The sequence below is a fragment of the Crinia signifera genome, chromosome 7 (assembly GCF_055691185.1).
Source record: "Crinia signifera chromosome 7, ASM5569118v1, whole genome shotgun sequence".
In the NCBI taxonomy this organism is placed as follows: Eukaryota; Metazoa; Chordata; class Amphibia; order Anura; family Myobatrachidae; genus Crinia; species Crinia signifera.
Window position 1 is genome coordinate 51,656,153 of NC_139223.1, and position 19,070 is coordinate 51,675,222.

Here is a 19,070-nt window from a genome sequence, read left to right on the forward strand (position 1 = left end):
GCCGGGATCATGTATTACTGTTATAAGGGAGTGCATTCATGCTGAAAGAACTCCATTAACATATATGTGACAGGCTGAACAAATGCTGCTAAATGTGTAAAAAAATGTAAATTTATAAAAAAAAATTTTTTTTATAACACTCACCAAGAGATTCATCCCATTAAATCTGGGATTAACTGGAAATATTACAATTTTTTATACATTACTGGGATCAATAATGACTGTCAATGGAATAAAAAAATGTCACATTATACATAGTCAAAGACTGCGGCTATTTGACAAATCCTCGGCAATAGAGTCACAAAAAATGTATGCAGAAACCGTTTAACATGTCATGAAGAGGGAACAATCCACTGGAAATAAAACCAGATGGAAATACAGACTGTATGAATTCTTCATTGTGATTCTCCATCCCAGTTATGGGACCCCACCCTGCGCCGCTGCCTGTGCAAACACTGGGATAAGTAGTAGGTGGGTAGATGAACGGAACAAGTGATTTTCATTTGATGTTAAATGACAGGATGAGTTCTCCCTCCATTTACATATAATTCATATGCGTGTAAATCATGCAGGCACCATCCTTACATATTGAATGATTCTAAAGGAACCGCAGTGCAGATAAATATTTATGACTTCGTGCAATTGTACTGGATACTATGTTCAGTCATTAAGTCATGGATTCCCATTCCTTTTAAGCATTCAGCTCGCGATTGCAACGACTGGTTTTTCCCTATACATATTAAACCTGTACAAGTTTAAGAAGCAACTCATGCTATGTGCTTAGCAAGGTCTTAAGTTGTTACATTTAAACTTTAAAGGGACAAGTGAAGCAGTGCACTATATACAGTATAATTAATTATATATATTATATATATATATATATATATATATATATATATATATATATATATATACATACATACATACATACATACAGAGCCAGATTAAGGTCTAAATGGGCCTGGAGCTGAAAATGATCAAGGGCCTATTATGCGCAATAATAGGGGTTGCGGCCAGCACCTAATAATGTGGGTGGCATGACCAGTGTTCTGTTTATATATTTATATTATATTTATATAGCCTGGAAAAAGCAGGGGGCTGGCATAAGAAAAATGCAGGGAGATATATTGGCGGGTGCACTCCAAAGGTGCACCCGCAGGACGCCGATGTCCTAAGATACTTGCGGGGTGAAGTGGCACTCCAGTCATAAAACAATACTGAAAGCCGAAACTTGGTAGACAATATGTCAGCACCTTTTATGTGGTCACCTAAGTTTACCACACCATATACCCCTTACACAAATCATGCAACACAATAGTAACCCCTTATACTGTACTTGCTTCTTACACATTATGCCACATGGAATGAGACAAAATTCACACCGATTGAGCAAAAATTCACACTATGGCACACAGATTAAGGCAAAATTCACATTTTGCCATATGGATTGAGCCAAAATACACACTATACCAGGCATGTTGAAACAGTGGCCCTCCAGCTGTTGTGAACCTACACATCCCAGCATGCCTTGACATAGTTTTAGCATTCCCTAATTGCAAAACTGTGGCAATGCATGATGGGACTTGTAGTTTCACAGTTGGAGGGCCATAGTTTGGACATGCCTGCACTATACCAAACAGATTGAGCAATAATGCACAATATGCTTCATAAATAGGGGCATTGCGCGCCAAAGGCGCACATTAAAAATTTACACCATAATGCCCATTACATGTTAAGCCTCACACCATAATCTCCATTACGTATTATGCCAAACAACATAATGCCTATTAAAAATTATGCTACGTAAGTGTTGCATACCTACATGTTCATTGCCAGGGGTTCCATGTTCATTGCCATGGGTTCCATGCTCATTGCCAGGGGTTCCATGCTTGTTGCCATGTGGGATAACATGCTCATTGCCAAGGAGGAATACATGCTAGCGGTAACTGGGGGACAGTCGCCGCCGGGCAAAAATGACAGCCATTAACAGCCGGGCAGAGAGCAGGGGGCTGCCCGGCTGTAGTCAGAGCACTGCATGTCCCGGCTATTTGAAATAATACCTCTTTCATACCAGAAAATGCAGGGAATATGGTCCCAGGATCATGCAGGGACATTCTCGGACTGGCCCCTTTTACACCAGCCTAGTCCCTGCGTTTTCTGGTATGAGGGGGGACAGAAAACCACCTTGCCCCCTTTTAAACAACCAGCTATATCTTCGGAACCAATTGACCCATTTACATGTAGGCTTCGAATGATTTTGGTCCCGTGAAACTGGGCCGTTTGGTTCCAGAGAAATCTGTCCTCAAACAGCCATGAAATTACATTCCAGAAATGAAAAAAAAAAAAATAGTTTTACCTGCAATATCTCTAGAACCAATGAACCCATATGGACCAGGTATCAGATTGAAGGCCCAGCGATTTGGGTTTGACTGAGATCAACCTCGAGTTTCTGTGAAGCTGTAGGGGGAAATGGCAGCCGTTGGAACCGGATGGAGGTCGGAATTAGCGGGTCCCATGTTATCCTATGGGAAAAATGTTCCAGGTTTGCCTGGCGGTATCTCCGGTTCCCGGGGGGCTAGCGACGCAGGGCTGGTCTCGTTGGAAAGCCCTGGCCCTCAGCTACAAAATGGGTCTATTTGGAGAGTGGGCCTGGAGCTATAGCTCCATCAGGCCCATTGTTAATCCGGCTCTGCATACATACATACATACACACACACACACACACACACACACACACACACACACACATCATATGATGCAATATAATAGAGTTTTTTGATGGTTTTCATGATGACATGTTGGCAGAATGGTCAGCACCACTGTGGCTGAGCGTTTGGTCTTTCTCAGTGCTTCTTGGGTATTATATTATATGCTCCACTAGTGCAGACACCAATGGCGAATTTAGGGGTCAGGCCGCCCCTAGGCACAACATTTTTGTGTCCGCCCCCCCCCCCATCCCTTCTATTTTAATGTAATCATATATGTATATACATTGTTATTTATATATTTCATTAAAATTGAACTGAGTGTAGCCCACCTTAATATTTTTTTAAGCACTCTGGACTGCTCACTGTATGGAGGACCCGGAGGGAGGGAGGCACTTATTAGTACAGTGATTAGCACAGTGTCTCTGTCAGTCTCTCGCACTGTGACTGACTGAGCGCAGGGCGGATCTGCGCGCCGCTCTGCTCAGCTGCTGGATACACAGCAGCCAATAGACTGTGTGTGTGTGTATAGAGTAGCCAATGGGCGGGAGCCGGCAGCAGTGAGCCTGAGCCATTTCCGGACGCGCAGGGGGACCAACGGACCCAGCCACTAAGTGGTGATGTAATGTGCATGGCAGAGTGGGTGGGCAGTGGCGGGTGATGAGCGGCGCTGCCGCCAACATATGATAATTCATGTCTGCGGCGGCGACGCTCGTCACTTGCCGCTGCCCACCCGCTGTGCCATGCTGCTATTTAACAGAATGTCAGCCTGCCTGCCACCCTTAATTGGTGCCGCCCTGAGGCCGGTGCCTCATGGGCCTAGGCACAAATCCGGCCCTGGCAGACACTCATGTCTCTTGATACAAATCTCTGGTTGCACGGTGCTAAGGATTATGTTGGTGCTATAATTCATTGCATCCAGGGCCGGCACTAAAAATATTGGGGCCCGGGACTGACCTACAGTCTGGGCTCCCAGCGGCACAGCGCCATACCTCCGGCCGCACCCCCCCCGCGCACGCGCCCCGCCTCAGCCTGCCAGCACCCCGCCTCTCCCTACCCCGTCCCCATGACTTACTATCATGTCACTGCAAGGTCCTCCTGCTCCTTCAGATTCCCCTGTCAGGTCCGGAGCGCACACTGCACAGTGCAGCCTGCAGAGCGCCGAGCCCCTCTGTGTCCTAGGCTCGGTGCTCTGCAGGCTACACTGTGTATTGTGCCTGCCTGGCCGCCGGCGCCATGTGAGGGAGGCTGGGTGCAGGTGTGGGGGGGTGGGGATGTGGGCAGCTGCTCGGGGCCCTCCAGAGCCCGGGGCCTGGGACAGCTGTACCCAGGGCACCCCCCTGTCGGCAGCCCTGATTGCATCCCTACATTCAGTAGATAAATGTGATGGGAAGTTCTTGGCTATGACTAATACCCCTTTCACAGTGAACATCACATTAGGAATGAAGCAGTTCTACCCGGTAAATTTGTTCAGTGTGAAAGCGTCAACCCGGGACTTAAATTTTGCGACCCGGGTTGACCCTTTTCGCTCTGAAGAAAAACCCATGTAATTCAACAAATTACTTGGTTGACATTTTTAAACTGGTAATTTGCTACTCGGTGTGAAAGGAGGTCAGATTGCACCCGGCAAAATGACCCGGCACTCAAAATTGCCGGGTCGCATGTCTGAAAGTGGAAAGTGGTTCCCTTATGCACTTTGAATTGTATTAGATAGGTAGTAAACATATCTAAAACACAATATAGGTACTAGGTATTTTTTTTATGCCTTACCATGCATTGAATATTACAAACGTGTGCTTTTATCTTTTCTTATCAATTTTTAATCGCATTTTCTATTCAAAGGTTCCTCATAAATAAAATGCTCATCTAAATTAATTTATTTAATGCAGTTTAAATCTGTCACCACTGTCAGCACCAGTAAAATCGCAGGAGTCTGTAGGCTCAGATAGTTTGAGTGTCCTACTCCCATTCATATCCCACAGAACATCCTGTTAGCCATGCCTCTTTTCCACCCACTGCGCCATCGAGTTACTACATTGTGCCAATTTCTTCCATTGCTTTTTGATCCCCTTATTGAACTTCTGTAAAGTTCGTCCTTAAAGAGGACTGTCACATGGCTAGTATTGCTATGGTCCTATTAGTTGTGCATTAAGAGGCTCATTCGGATGCAGTCACGCAGCGGGTACCAGACGCACGTTGGTCAATGTTTTTATACTGCGCTTACATCTAAGCCACAGTGTCCACGTGCAGCTAATGAATTGTGATTACAAGTGCACTGAGGAATCAGGAGCAAATTGAGTGACAGGAAGACAGCATTTGGTGGTGGTAAAGGGGAGTAACTGGTCAGCGAAATGCAGGCGTGTCATGGTTGTTACCCAGAGTTTCTGGGTTGCATAAATTAGCAGTTGCAGTCTCACTTGCTACTGGATAGTTCTCAGCATCCCAGGAGACCAGCTCAGACTGCGCACCTAAACAGGCACTATAGACTCTCCAACAAGACCCAATGTGTGACGATGGTACCGGTCTATCAGCAATTATACACTGGTAGATGAAACTGATGCAATCTCAGTGGGAGCATCTGTTCATATTATAATACTGTATAATCACAATTGCATATGTCAAAAGATATCAACAGCAATCACAAGAACAGCAGCTCCTGAATAAAACCCTGAGTGTATTATTCAGCCTTGATTTTTTCAAGTATAGTTATTGTTTATTAGATATTAAAACTGCTTCTTCACCAGCTTTGCCTCGCAGCTCCAAGGTAAATATGCATGTACTATAGCTATGGCCATACCCATGTATGTTTTGAAAAAAAAAAAGCTGTTCGCTTGGTATTCTGGGAATAATATTATACAGCATGTGCTGAGGAACACATGCTGCGGACGCAGCTCAAGTGCACGGCCCTGGGAACAAGACCATTATGAAGTGCCATATCCACGGGCTCAGTAGCTGAATCTCGGTATTAGAGCACAGCCAGATACCACTATATGGCAATATTTTAACTTGCTTACATTTGAACACTCACAGCTGGTTTTAGTATAATTGTATAAATATGACTTTCCATGATTTAATAGACTCGCTGCACTTCCCTACCGTGCCATTTTAGTGAGGATACTCAAACACGCTGACAGCCATGAGGTTTAAACACAGCATTTTTATGTGGGGATGGAATAGTTTTGTAAAGAACTGTGCTGTGCTGAAAGCCTGGATCCACATACCACATACTTACCGACTTTTTTGAAGGAGCGGGAGGCCTGGTCGTTTCTCCAACAGTGAAATCCCGACTGTCAGGAGCCCGAGTGGCTAGTGTATTCAAGCACCTTGTGAGCTAGCTGGGGTCGCCACGCTGCAGGCTTGGTGGCTTACTGCGCTGGTCACCTATTCTATTCTCCCTCTATGGGGGTTGTGGACCTACATGACAAACGTTGGAGAATCATCCGGCACATGGTCATTGTATAGGGGCATGGCCAGCAGAAGGAGGACTGTTAGGGTGGTGTTGACACATGACTGAGCATTGTGGCTCTGCCCCCTTGCTGTGCAGTGCCGTAAAGACAGGCATTGTATAGCGGGGTGGGGCTATTCAGCGCGAATTGCATCATTGGGTCACTCTTGGTCCACCCACTTTTGCTCTATAAGGTGGTGCATGGGGATGCTGGAGACATGCCCAACTTACAGGGGGCTGGGAGCCTCAAGGGCCATCCTGCGACAGCTTCCATTGCTCCGCCTCTTGTTCCATCTGTCCATGAGTGATCATGGCTGCTTCTTCTAACCCAACAATTTTCATTCTCATTTCTAGAGGGCGTGATAGAAGATCTGTGATGTTGGTGGCTGCAATTTGCTAGTGTTCTAACAACACGTTTAACAAATCTCCTGCCATTGGATTTCCTCCAATATATGTTTTTGATCAGTTTTGTAACCTGGTGTTGGGGTTACTACATTACTGCGAGGTGTTGCATGCCTCCCTTGCATGCGATACCCCACTGACTGGCAACCTGGGAGCCTCTGATCCGATGCGCACTGTACTATCTATCGGATCAGAATCGGAGGTTAGGCAAATACTACTTGGACCCTTTTCACCTGTTTTTTGGCCCGATGTGTCAGTATCAGGTGAAAAGTGGCCAAATCGTATAAGTGTATTGGGGCCTTAACCCTCCATGAACATCTCTGTGAACTGTCTACTCTACACTCTTAACCTATAGCGCAACATCAATCAAGCTAATCCCTGTAGCCAGTTGGGTCCTTGCCTTCACTTGTCTTGTGTCAGCTCTGACTGGGTCCCGGTGGTCCGCTACAGCCCACTTGTGCCATTAGGATGTAAAAGATAATCTTGCCCAATTTTAAAATCTTTGTGTTCCATTTAAAATGTCAGTTTTGCATCCAAAGCCTTAAATCTGTCAGGTTTATGCATCTGGCTCTGCACAGATATTAGGCTAATGTGTACATTTGTTGTAGCTGGAATATTCACCTTCTATTACACTGACAAGAAATACTCACTTAATATGCTCCCTCTCTGACTGCATTGCAGGCTTGCACTGTCCCTCCCCGTACTTCTACATTGGCACTCGTCCTTGTTATATGGATCCCCTCTTATCTACAGTATGTTGTAAATCTCCAGATAGGGACATAAGGCCAGAAGTCCAATCTATACTAATGAAAAGAAGGAAACATGGTGTTTGAAGAATGTATGGATCTACAGTACCTCTGGCATTGAGGAAATGTTGGCTTGTCAGATGAACCAAGTCGTTTTACAGGCACAGAGGAACAGACCTGGCTGTTAATCCATACTCCTTCCTCTTAGCTGCAGAACTGTTATACACAGTGGAAGCTGGGTGGGTGGCCATGGGGGCATGTACCCCTACGTCTGTTCTATAGTAACTGTCTGGGACAAACTAAGCCATTTTGGATCCACACTGAACATTGGTGATTCACCATTTTGATTCGTAGCAGGTATAGGCTGGGCAGCATAGTCATTGCTGCAGTTTCTGGTGGTTTTACACTGATCCTCTCATTTCCATTGCTTCCTTCTTTCAATCAATCGAAATATTTTTTCTTTTTCATTCTTTTATTTTTTTGTCGATGTTGATCGACCTTAATCAATGTCATACTTCCAGGGCTAGAACACCAGTTACCAAAATTTAAAAATAAGCAAAATACATCAACAGTAAATGTGTCTTCTAGACCTGGAAGCTCAAAATCGATTAAGATCTATTTTCACCATTGACCAAAAATGACCTTTAGTAAATATACCCCTCAGCAGAGGCACCACTGGTTGCAGTGATCCCCGAAGCGCACTCTTCAATGTCACCCCATAGCTTGCCTTAAAAGGGGTGGTGCCTATTTCAAAGGGAAGTGGTCTTGCATATAACTCGCTTTCCCAACTCCGGGGGTGTGGCAGCATCCCCAGACATGCTGGCTGCTGACGGAGACAGGGCTGCCTTCAGTGGCAGCATTTTGGTGTCATCCCTTTCGAGGGTGACATCTGGGTTTGGACTGGAATGCCCCCCACCCCGCACCTGGGTAGCACCAGTTGGTGATGTATAAGGTTATTGGGTGTCTCTAGGTATAACGTGGTACACATCCATGTGCCACTGTGGAGCTTTAACACATGACTATATGGCATTGTACATGCACAGAAGACCAAATGGTGGCCATCTTGTAATGTACTGATGTCGTTCTAATGGAGCATCATGGAGCATTCTCATCCTTTCTTTTATCTTCCTCATCTGGGTTCCTATGGTAACTACTGTATATAACTGCCAGGAGAGAGGTGGTACATGTGTTGGGCCGGATATTACTATAATGTGGGGATGGTTGGGGAAAGGACATTATGGTCTTGATATAAATGTATATCATCACTTGTATTCAAAGTAGGCTGCAGCTATGCCCCATCCATACACTGGTGAAAGTAGCCATTACTATCATCATCATCATCATCATCATCATCTACATTTAAACCAGCCCCATCCTTGGCCTTGGGTATAAAATATCTGTCTGAAGCAGTGGTTCCCAAACCTTTTTGAATCACGGCACCCTAGAGCATCAAAATATTTTCAAGGCACCCCTAGGCCAAATGCTGCTTATCGAGAAATTCAGAAAAAAAATATATAAACGTAAGTACATTGTGTTTATATGTCACAGTTATCTGGTGAGGGACAGGATTTGCTTCTGTTTGTCCACATATATTATGGTTGGCAGCCACAAGCTGAATTGATCCTGGTCCACCAACCCAAGGCACCCCTGCAAGTGTCCTGGGGCACCCCAGGGTGCCTAGGCACACAGTTTGGGAACCACTGGTCTGAAGGATAGATATCTGCGTACTCTCACATCTGAATGGTCATGTCCACAACAAGTCCATGTCATACTTATCCTACGAAGGAACCTTCTATTGCCGCCCGGTTACACCTATTACACCTACATTTATTCAGTTTTAATGCTATTAATAAAATGTATGTGCTTCTTGGAGAGATGCTAGTTCTAAAACAAATTATATTGATTTAATCTTGGGGCTAGCTGGGGGGGGGGGTATGCATCACTATGTCAGTAATCAATACAGGTAACGTGTTATCTGTGGACATTTAACCTTTTTTTAAGTTATTATATTGATGTGGAGACTGCGGAACTAACATGCTAAACCCAGAAGGATACATAACTGTTAAACAGGAATGCTGGTGGTTTAATGTTGGGGGTGGTTGGGAGAAGGGAGTTGTGCATGAAGGGTCCACCATGGGAATGTAATCATACAGTGTTGGCAGCCAACTATCAGAGAGGGAGAGAGAGGTCCAATTTGTAAGGTAGTTCTGAGGTATTAGGTATATGACAGAAGTTTTGATTTATGTATACTATGCGGCTGTCTGCATACCTATTTAACCTATGGCTCTACAGAAATATTGGAAAGATATGAAGTGTTCTGTAGGTCCACACCTCTGAAGAACCAAAGGTGCTGTTATGAGTACATTCTCATTTATCGAAGGTTCACCCACCTTGCAGATTGTATTCTGGCCAGTCTGCTTCTTCTCTGTACCTTCTCCAGAGTAGTGAACGGGAGCAGGATCCATCCACGCGGGAAGCTTGTATTTCTATACAAAGTAAATATGGATATATGTCATTGCAAGTGGTAAATACAAAGAACTCCTGTTATGATCTGAACCAGTATTTAAGAGAATGTAACATATAACTTAGGTACTTCAAGGAGGCAGTCATGTTGTGGGCACATAGAACTTATGCCATACATGGGGCACCTGGAGGTATCTTATAGTATATGAGGGCATGTAGAGGAGTCTTATGGAATATAAGGGGCATGTGAAGGTATTTGATGGCATATAAGGGGCATGTGAAGGTGTCTAATGCTATATAAGGGGCATGTGAAGGTGTCTTTTGGCATATAAATGGCATGTGAAGGTGCCTAATGGCATATGAAGGTGTTCTATGGCATATACATGGCATGTGAAGGTGTATTATGGCATATAAGGGGCATGTGAAGGTGTCTGATGGCATATAAGGGGCATGTGAAGGTGCCTGATGGCAGAGGAGGGGCATGTGAAGGTGTCTGATGGCATATAAGGAGCATGTGAAGGTGTATGATGGCATATAAGGACATGTGAAGGTGTATGATGGCATATAAGGGGCATGTGAAGGTGCCTGATGGAAGATGAGTGGCATGTGAAGGTGTCTGATGGCATATAAGGGCATGCAAAGGTATCTGATGGCATATTAGGGGCATGTGTTGGTGTCTGATGGCATATAAGGGGAATATGAAGGTGTCTTATGGCATGTAAGGGGCATGTGAAGGTGTCTGATGGCATATAAGGGTCACGTGAAGGTGTCTGATGGCATATAAGGGTCACGTGAAGGTGTCTGATGGCATATAAGGGGCATTTGAATGAGTCAAATGACTTGCAGTATATTGGAAATATGCACAATTCAAATGATGGACACCAGAAATGAACACATAATATAACATAATGTGAATGCATGCCTATACAACAACAAGGTACATTTTTAGGATTGTTCCTTTATTTTCATTTGCAACAGTAATACAACAGAGATTTATTTTCAAATATTGTAATATTCTAGCCAAACTGATTGCTTCACATTAATTATTATAATGGTTATTGTAATGGTTAATAATAATGCAAACACTTAACACCATATAGAGGAGAATGAGCTACTGTATGCAGAGAGGAGAAAATATGGCAGATCATTAAAGTATGCATATGTGGGCGACAATAGAAGCAGCTCAGGATATTATCAGAGGATGCCAGGGAACAGAGATCAAATGGAGCGGGAGATTATTTTATGCCAAAACTCTTTACCAAGAAGCATGTAAAGTATGACAGTATAATTGTACTTTCTCTTCTTTAATACACCAAAATGTAAATCAAATCTGTTACAAGAAGCCTCAAGTATTATCCCATAGGTTATACCATCTGCAGGGGTTCCAATCTTTGCATGTCCTGATGGATGTATCTGGGCCATATTTTCCTACATCCAGGGTTAAAGTGTGTATGGTGTGTGTATGTGTATGTGTGTGTGGGGGTGGGAGGAATGGGGTGGAACTGAGATCTACCAACTGTAATGGTTCCAGGAACTCAGTTTCACCTCCACCACAGCCTTGCACGGAATTCCAACAGAAAAGCCTGTCCCGGAGACCTTTTTTTTCAGCTCATCATATGTGATGTCATGCCATCACAATTGCTGAAGTTAAGAAGAGAGGAGAGGAATCTGCTGGAGGGATAGACACAGTTATGTGTATAAAGGGCACTTACTGTGGATATTTTATGCAATAGGTACTACTGCTGTGGGTATTATGTGTATAAGCAATAATTATGCGGGCATAATGTGTATGCAACACTACTTTGTGGCATTCATTAATAAGGAGTACTACTGTGCAGTGTAACTTGAATAAGTGGCACTATTGTGTGTCATAACGTGAATAAGGGGCACAACTACTACTGAAGTTCAATGTGAATATCTTTGTGCTACTGTGAGGCATAATTCTAATTGGGGGTGAGACAACTGTCCCTTTATAAAGTAATGCACAAAATGTATAGTTTGCATGGGCTGCTGAAAGTCCAGGTTCTGTCCGGAGCTCCTCCTAGTGAAAAGAAAGGGGGGAGGGGGGATGAGATCCACCACCTCTCCAAGATCATTATAAGCCTTGCCTACTTTAGAATACTCCTCTTCCAAAGGAGCCCGGAAAGGATAGGCAGCAAGGGACAATGGCTGGCATGGCCGAACTTTTGTATCATTTGGCTATAATGATGGAATTCTCATGTTTATTTCAGACCTCTTCCATACAGAACTCAATTACCAGCATTATCTTCTTATCCTGCCCACTTCACTAGCAAGCAAGTGGGATGCAGCACGAGTACTCTTATGGGGGTCCAGGGCACTTCCCAAAAGTCTCCCACAATTTCCAGAAGAGTTGGCAGATCAAGTAATTATAGACTAAATCATAAGGAGACTCCACATCCTGACTTCCCGCATGAAGTGTGCTATGTAGGGGCAGTGATGATGCAATCTCATGCGGTTTGCAGCATTACAAGCCCTCCCACTGCTGTGCAATGTGGCAAATTATATCACTTTGCAGCTGCGGATCGGTGGCATAATGACACTAATTGTATCTCTAAATTTCCATACTTTCCCCTGGTCCTAAAAAGTAGACAAGAAAGAACTAAATGCACCTTAAATTGCATTCACAATTTAATTTTTTAACTGATTTCTCATTATAGATATTAAAATGATATGTATTAGGTGCATTTACAGGGCCATCACATTAGTTTTATTTTAGCTGTTGATGTTTTTTTTTTTCATGCACACAAATTGGAGCTTGGTTATTCCTCTTCTTCAGGCCAAAGGCCACACTGGACACCTTCAGTGGACTATCCTCCTGCGTTAAAAGCTGCCAGGCTGTTCCTGGATACAGTATGCAAACCAAAACAAGTTCCAATTCTACGACCATCAGGAGGCCACATGACCATGTACAATAATACTTTTGCCTCCTGCAAGTGTTCCTGTCACTCATATACTATAGAGAAGTACATTGGGGGTTATTCTGATTCACTCAGAAAGGCACAATCACTCTCTAGAGGACAAAACCATGCTGCACTGCAGGTGGGGCTGATGTAACATGTGCAGAGAGAGTTAGATTTGGGTGTTTTATTGTTTCTATGCAGGGTAAATACTGGCTGCTTTATTTTTACACTGCAATATAGATATCAATTTGAAGTACACCCCCCACCCAAATCTAACTTTCTCTGCACGTGGTACATCTGCCTCACCTGCAGTGCACATGGTATTGTCCATTACAAAGTGATTGTGCCTTTCCAAGTGAATCAGAATAACCCCCATTGTTGAGCATTTGATGTCAAGTGGTATTGTTGGTGTGTAAACCCTTTCATCTACCGGTCAAGATGATCGTAGATGAAGACACATTTTAACTGAGAATAGATTGATACATTATCCCCTATATCCACGAAGTAGGTTCTCCAAATAAATTGATAGATGTCTTATAGCATGCTCCTTAAAGATATTACCCAATGACTCATACTCGTACTGAGTTCCCCTGTTCTAAACTCCGGCCTACGCTGCACGGAATTAATGCCCACCCGCATTAACTTGAATCCTACGTGTTTTTTTGTGCAACCAGACCTTTCAGTAGTAGTTTTGCAGTCTTCTTCCACTAATTAGGTTTTGCAAAGCCTTAAGACTATGGGACATTTGCACACACATTACAAGGCAAAAGGTTGATTTCTATTACTTCAGCCAAACTCTGTTTTTGCAGGTTGACGTGAGTTTAATGAAGCGCGAGTTTCAGCAGGGATTGAGTTAGCTCAGAAAATTACAAAGGAAAAAGTCTACGAGAAAAGATTTCACATTTTCCTTCCGCAGAATAATGTCACACAGGAGAAATATTTGTCAGCAGTTCTTTAGACGCCCTATGCAGGGGCCACCTGTAATTACATTCCAATGCAAGGGCATTCCCTGAGCCCCTGCCCTTTCTCCCCGTACAGAGTAGTTATGTACCTATTCATACGCTGCAGTACGGATTGCTTCTGACATTGTAGAATACAGAGAATATCTATCACAGGGTGAAAAAAGCCATATTGCCAGCAAAACAGGTGACCAGTGACTGTTTGCCATGACTTTACATGGGGAACTCATTCATCAAGTGTTATGTCGGTACTTGTAATATCCTGCTCTACCAGTGGTGAAGCTAGGCTTTCCGTCATCGGAGGCAAAGATTCAGCTCGGTGATGCCTCACCCCAGCACTACTAGGCTTTCTGTCATCGGAGGCAAAGATTCAGCCCGGTGATGCCTCACCCCAGCTCTACTAGGCTTTCCGTCATCGGAGGCAAAGATTCAGCTCGCTGATGCCTCACCCCAGCACTACTAGGCTTTCCGTCATCGGAGGCAAAGATTCAGCTCGGTGATGCCTCACCCCAGCACTACTAGGCTTTCTGTCATCGGAGGCAGAGATTCAGCTCAGTGATGCCTCACCCCAGCGCTACTAGGCTTTCCATCATCGGAGGCAAAGATTCAGCTCGGTGATGCCTCACCCCAGCACTACTAGGCTTTCCATCATCGGAGGCAAAGATTCAGCTCGGTGATGCCTCACCCCAGCACTACTAGGCTTTCTGTCATCGGAGGCAAAGATTCAGCTCGGTGATGCCTCACCCCAGCGCTACCAGGCTTTCTGTCATCGGAGGCAAAGATTCAGCTCGGTAGTGCCTCACCCCAGCACTACTAGGCTTTCTGTCATCGGAGGCAAAGATTCAGCTCAGTAGTGCCTCACCCCAGCACTACTAGGCTTTCTGTCATCGGAGGCAAAGATTCAGCTCGGTGATGCCTCACCCCAGCGCTACTAGGCTTTCTGTCATCTGAGGCAAGGATTCAGCTCGGTGATGCCTCACCCCAGCGCTACTAGGCTTTCTGTCATCGGAGGCAAAGATTCAGCTCGGTGATGCCTCACCCCAGCACTGCTAGGCTCTCTGTCATCGGAGGCAAAGATTCAGCTTGCGATGCCTCACCCCAGCGCTGCTAGGCTTTCCGTCATCGGAGGCAAAGATTCAGCTCGGTGATACCTCACCCCGGCGCTACTAGGCTTTCTGTCATCGGAGGCAAAGATTCAGCTCGGTGATGCCTCACCGCAGCACTACTAGGCTTTCTGTCATCGGAGGCAAAGGTTCAGCTCGGTGATGCCTCACCCTGGCACTACTAGGCTTTCTGTCATTGGAGGCAAAGATTCAGCTCGGTGATGACTCAACCCGGCGCTACTAGGCTTTCTGTCATCGGAGGCAGAGATTCAGCTCAGTGATGCCTCACCCCAGCACTACTAGGCTTTTTTGTCATCGGAGGCAAAGATTCAGCTCGGTGATGACTCACCCCGGCACTACTAGGCTTTCTGTCATCGGAGGCAAAGATTCAGCTCGGTGATGCCTCATCCCAGCGCTACTAGGCTTTCTGTCATCGGAGGCAAAGATTCAGCTCGGTGATACCTCATCCCAGCACTGCTAGGCTTTCTGTCATCGGAGGCAAAGATTCAGCTCGGTAGTGCCTCACCCCAGCACTACTAGGCTTTCTGTCATCGGAGGCAAAGATTCAGCTCGGTAGTGCCTCACCCCAGCACTACTAGGCTTTCTGTCATCGGAGGCAAAGATTCAGCTCGGGGATACCTCACTCCAACAGTAAATAGTAGTCATCGTTGGCTTGTTTAAATACAGATGTCAAGATTCTAAATAGTGAAATGACTGTAGATTTTTTTTTCTCATTACATTAAGATTCCAGTGACTGCTTAATTTATTAAGTGGTATTGCAATGTCTTCCTTTTTGAATATAGCGTGCATGCTTTACTGTCTCAAGAAACAAAGGTAAGTGCCACTCAGGGCTACCACTATAAATGATGGGGCCGGGACTGATTTCTAGACTCAACCCCCCATGCCCCCTCACTCACCACCTGTCCCCCCCTTCCTCTGCACTGCCCCCGCTTAATCTCACTGCTCCCAAATTGCTTTTATAGGAGCACAGTCTTCTCCTCCCCCTCCAGACGCTGGTAGCCATCTAAAATATGGCGCTGAATTGTGAGCCAATCAGAGCTTGTGGCCAGGCAGCCAATCATAGCAGCTGGCGATATGCAAGCTCTGATTGGCTCACCAGTCAGTACCGCATTTTAAATTGCCGCCAGTATCCGTAGGTGAAGGAGAAGCACTCCAGGAGCAGTGGGCTTCAGTGGGGGCAGCTCAGCGGAGGCAGTTGGGCATGACTGTGGGGGTGCGGTGAGTGGAATGAGTGGCCCGGGCCCTTCTCCCTCTGTCAGAGTGGCCGGGCCTGGGACAGCTGTGCCCACAGTACCCCCTTGATGGTGGCCCTGGTGCCATTGCCTGTAATACAAACACTACCTCACCCACCACAGAGCATTGCAGTGACAGCCATACTATATACTGTAAAAGTGACTGCCATTTATGGCAGAGAACATCACAGTGACTGATATATAATACAGAGAACCATTACGGGATATGCTCAACATGTATAAATATATTAGGGGCCAATATAAGGAACTGTCAAACACCTTTTTTCTACTAGAAAGGAATCTAGGACGCGAGGACACGAGTTTAGATTAGAGGAAAAAAGATTTTGTTCATCTGTAAGAAAACATTTCTTTACAGTCAGAACAGTCAAACTTTGGAACTCTCTTCCTGGAGAAGTGGTGTCGGCAGACACTATAAATATGTTTAAAATAAGGTTGGATAAACATTTATTGGTTAAAAACATCCATGGGTACGAATAAGTAACATAATCTGTCTTTAAAATATCAGAACATACTATACAACAAGGGATAAGCTACTATAAACATACTGTAGGTTGAACTAGATGGACGCAAGTCTTTATTCAGCCTTATCTACTATGTAACTATGTAACTACAGTATGCAAATATTACAGAGATCCCCATATAAGAAACAGAACTTGACTGTGAACATCCTACAATACAGAGTGTATCACAATGTCCAGAATATAAACAGAGCATCACAGTGACCTCCATATAACTCACTGTGTATCAGTGACCATGACATCATACAGAAAGCATCAGTGAGAGACATATAATGCAGAGAGCATCAGTGAGTTCCATATAGTGCATAAAGCATTAGCGGCAGTGATGATGCAATCTCATGCAGTGCATTGACCACCATATGATAGAGAAGGCATCAGTGCCCACCATACAGTACATACTGTACAGTACCAACTCCTCAGAGGACAGGACTTCTCTCCTGTCCTCCCACAAACTCTACAAGACACTCACCCAGCCTCCCACGTTTCGCATGTGCCCTCAAAACCCAATTCTTCACCAAAACCTACCACCCCCTAAGCCTATATGTTCTGCATTGATCAACACCCAAATATGGATTGATAACAGGACCACCGCGGCACAATATGATAAATGAAATCGAATACTAATAGAATAGAAAGTGAAGTCATTTTAGCCCTTATTCAGTACCGCTCGCTAAGCAGCGGTCATTTGGTGCTTAGTGAGTGGCTTATCGTTGCAGGCCGAAGGGTAGAGAAATCATTCGATGGTCACCGACCATCGAATGATTTCTCTCCCCTTCGGAAATAAAAGTCAGTCTAAAGTCAGACTTTTATTTCCGTTGGAGTCTGCCGAAGAGGGGGGGCGGCTGACGTCATGTGACAATAGCCATCATGTGACGTGAGCTGCCTGCCTGCGTTCCCAGGGAAACACCAAACACTTTCAAGGGGGCGCCCATAAAACGCTGGGCCTTCCCCTGCTCCAGCATCTTCCCGCCCCCCTCCCACCCATACCAGTGCATATGCCTTGGTGACTGTGATAGTCGCCGAAGGCGTTCACACAGCGGCCCTGCACATGAGTATAATCAGCCATACGCATGTGAAGAGCCGCACCATTGGTCCCCAGGCCAGAGCGAATACGCCGGGGACCGATCCAAACAGAATCAGGCCCTTAATTCCACAGGCTGGGATATATGGAAGCTTGTACCGCCATAAACCACAGCTGTCTGTCCCAGCAAGCACGACCTGTATATTTTATATACTGTATGATCCATAAAACATACGCTTTTAATTAATAATATCTTAATTAGTAATTGTGCACCTAATGTTCTTCTCATGCTCGGCAGTCACATGTTTCTTTCTGTATGCCAAGTGTTAGTGACATGTGCTAGAACATGTATAATGTAATAAAGTAATAAGTACTGGCCTATAGCTGAAAGCTTATCTTACATGAGTGCTATTGTTATATAACTGCCTTAAGCTTGAATATACCAGTAAGGGAAATAGGCTAGTATTGTACATTGTTCTACACACACTGGGAAAATACTTAGAGGTCAATTCAATTAGCAGCAAATCGGGTCCTTCGCTCCTTTTCAAGTTAAAATGGTGCCATGGGTACTTGTTTCCTAGCACGGCGCCACTGATGTAGATTGTATGACATCGGGTGTGTAAAATCAGTCGCATTGCATGCGACCAGATGGCATGTGATGCGACCGATTTTACCAGATTTTTAATTGTACAGCCACCCTGATGGCTGATTTCAATGTTAAATGCCCCCCCAGAGCCGATTTTTAATTGTATACCGACCCTGTAATTACTATGTCAAATGCCCCCCCCCCCCATTGTTAACGGCACGCCATGATCAATGCCAACCCGAAGCGTGGTGAGTGCAGCGAGCCCGCGTGGGGTGGTGGTACAGGTCCTCCGACCTTTTCATACTCCCACTATCCACGTCGGCGTGGAGTTGATTTTATATAGTGTGGTGAGCGCAGCAAGCCACCTAGCCCAAAGCGTGGCGAGCGCAGCGAGCCCCGCGAGGGGACGCGCATTACTTCACATCACAAAACGTACCAGGAAAGACTAAAAGATCTTAATATGTATACTTTATAGCAGAGAAGGGAAAGGGGGGACATGATAGAAACTTTCAAATATATCAAGGGTTTTAACAAGGTACAGGTGGGAGACATTCTTCACAGTAAGAGGAGCAACAGAACATGAGGACATGCACTGAAACTAGAGGGAGAAAGATTTAGGGGAAATGTGAGGAAGAATTACTTCACAGAAAGAGTAGTAGATAAGTGGAATAGCCTACCATCAGAGGTGGTAGAGGCAAATACAGTAGTACAATTTAAATATGCTTGGGATAAGCATATTGATATCCTTACAAAAAAATAAGGATCAAATATGGTTTGAGGTAACATGTTTAAAAAAAGGGGCAGACTAGATGGGCCAAGTGGTTCTTATCTGCCGTCATATTCTATGTTTCTATGTATTCCACTCACCCCGCTTCGGGTTGGCGTTGATTGTGGCGTGGCGCTAAAAAAGGGGGGGCATTTGACATA

The 19,070-nt window shown here is 44.9% G+C and overlaps 1 protein-coding gene across 4 annotated transcripts in view; it reads right to left on the reverse strand.

The window, feature by feature from the left end:
* Positions 1–19,070, reverse strand: part of ELFN1 (extracellular leucine rich repeat and fibronectin type III domain containing 1) — a 507,720-nt gene that overhangs the window by 92,932 nt on the left and 395,718 nt on the right. For all 4 annotated transcript variants that reach the window (XM_083153065.1, XM_083153062.1, XM_083153063.1 and 1 more), the window contains one exon: positions 9,689–9,784. The gene's annotated coding sequence lies outside the window, so the exon portion shown is untranslated. The remainder of the gene's footprint in view (positions 1–9,688; positions 9,785–19,070) is intronic.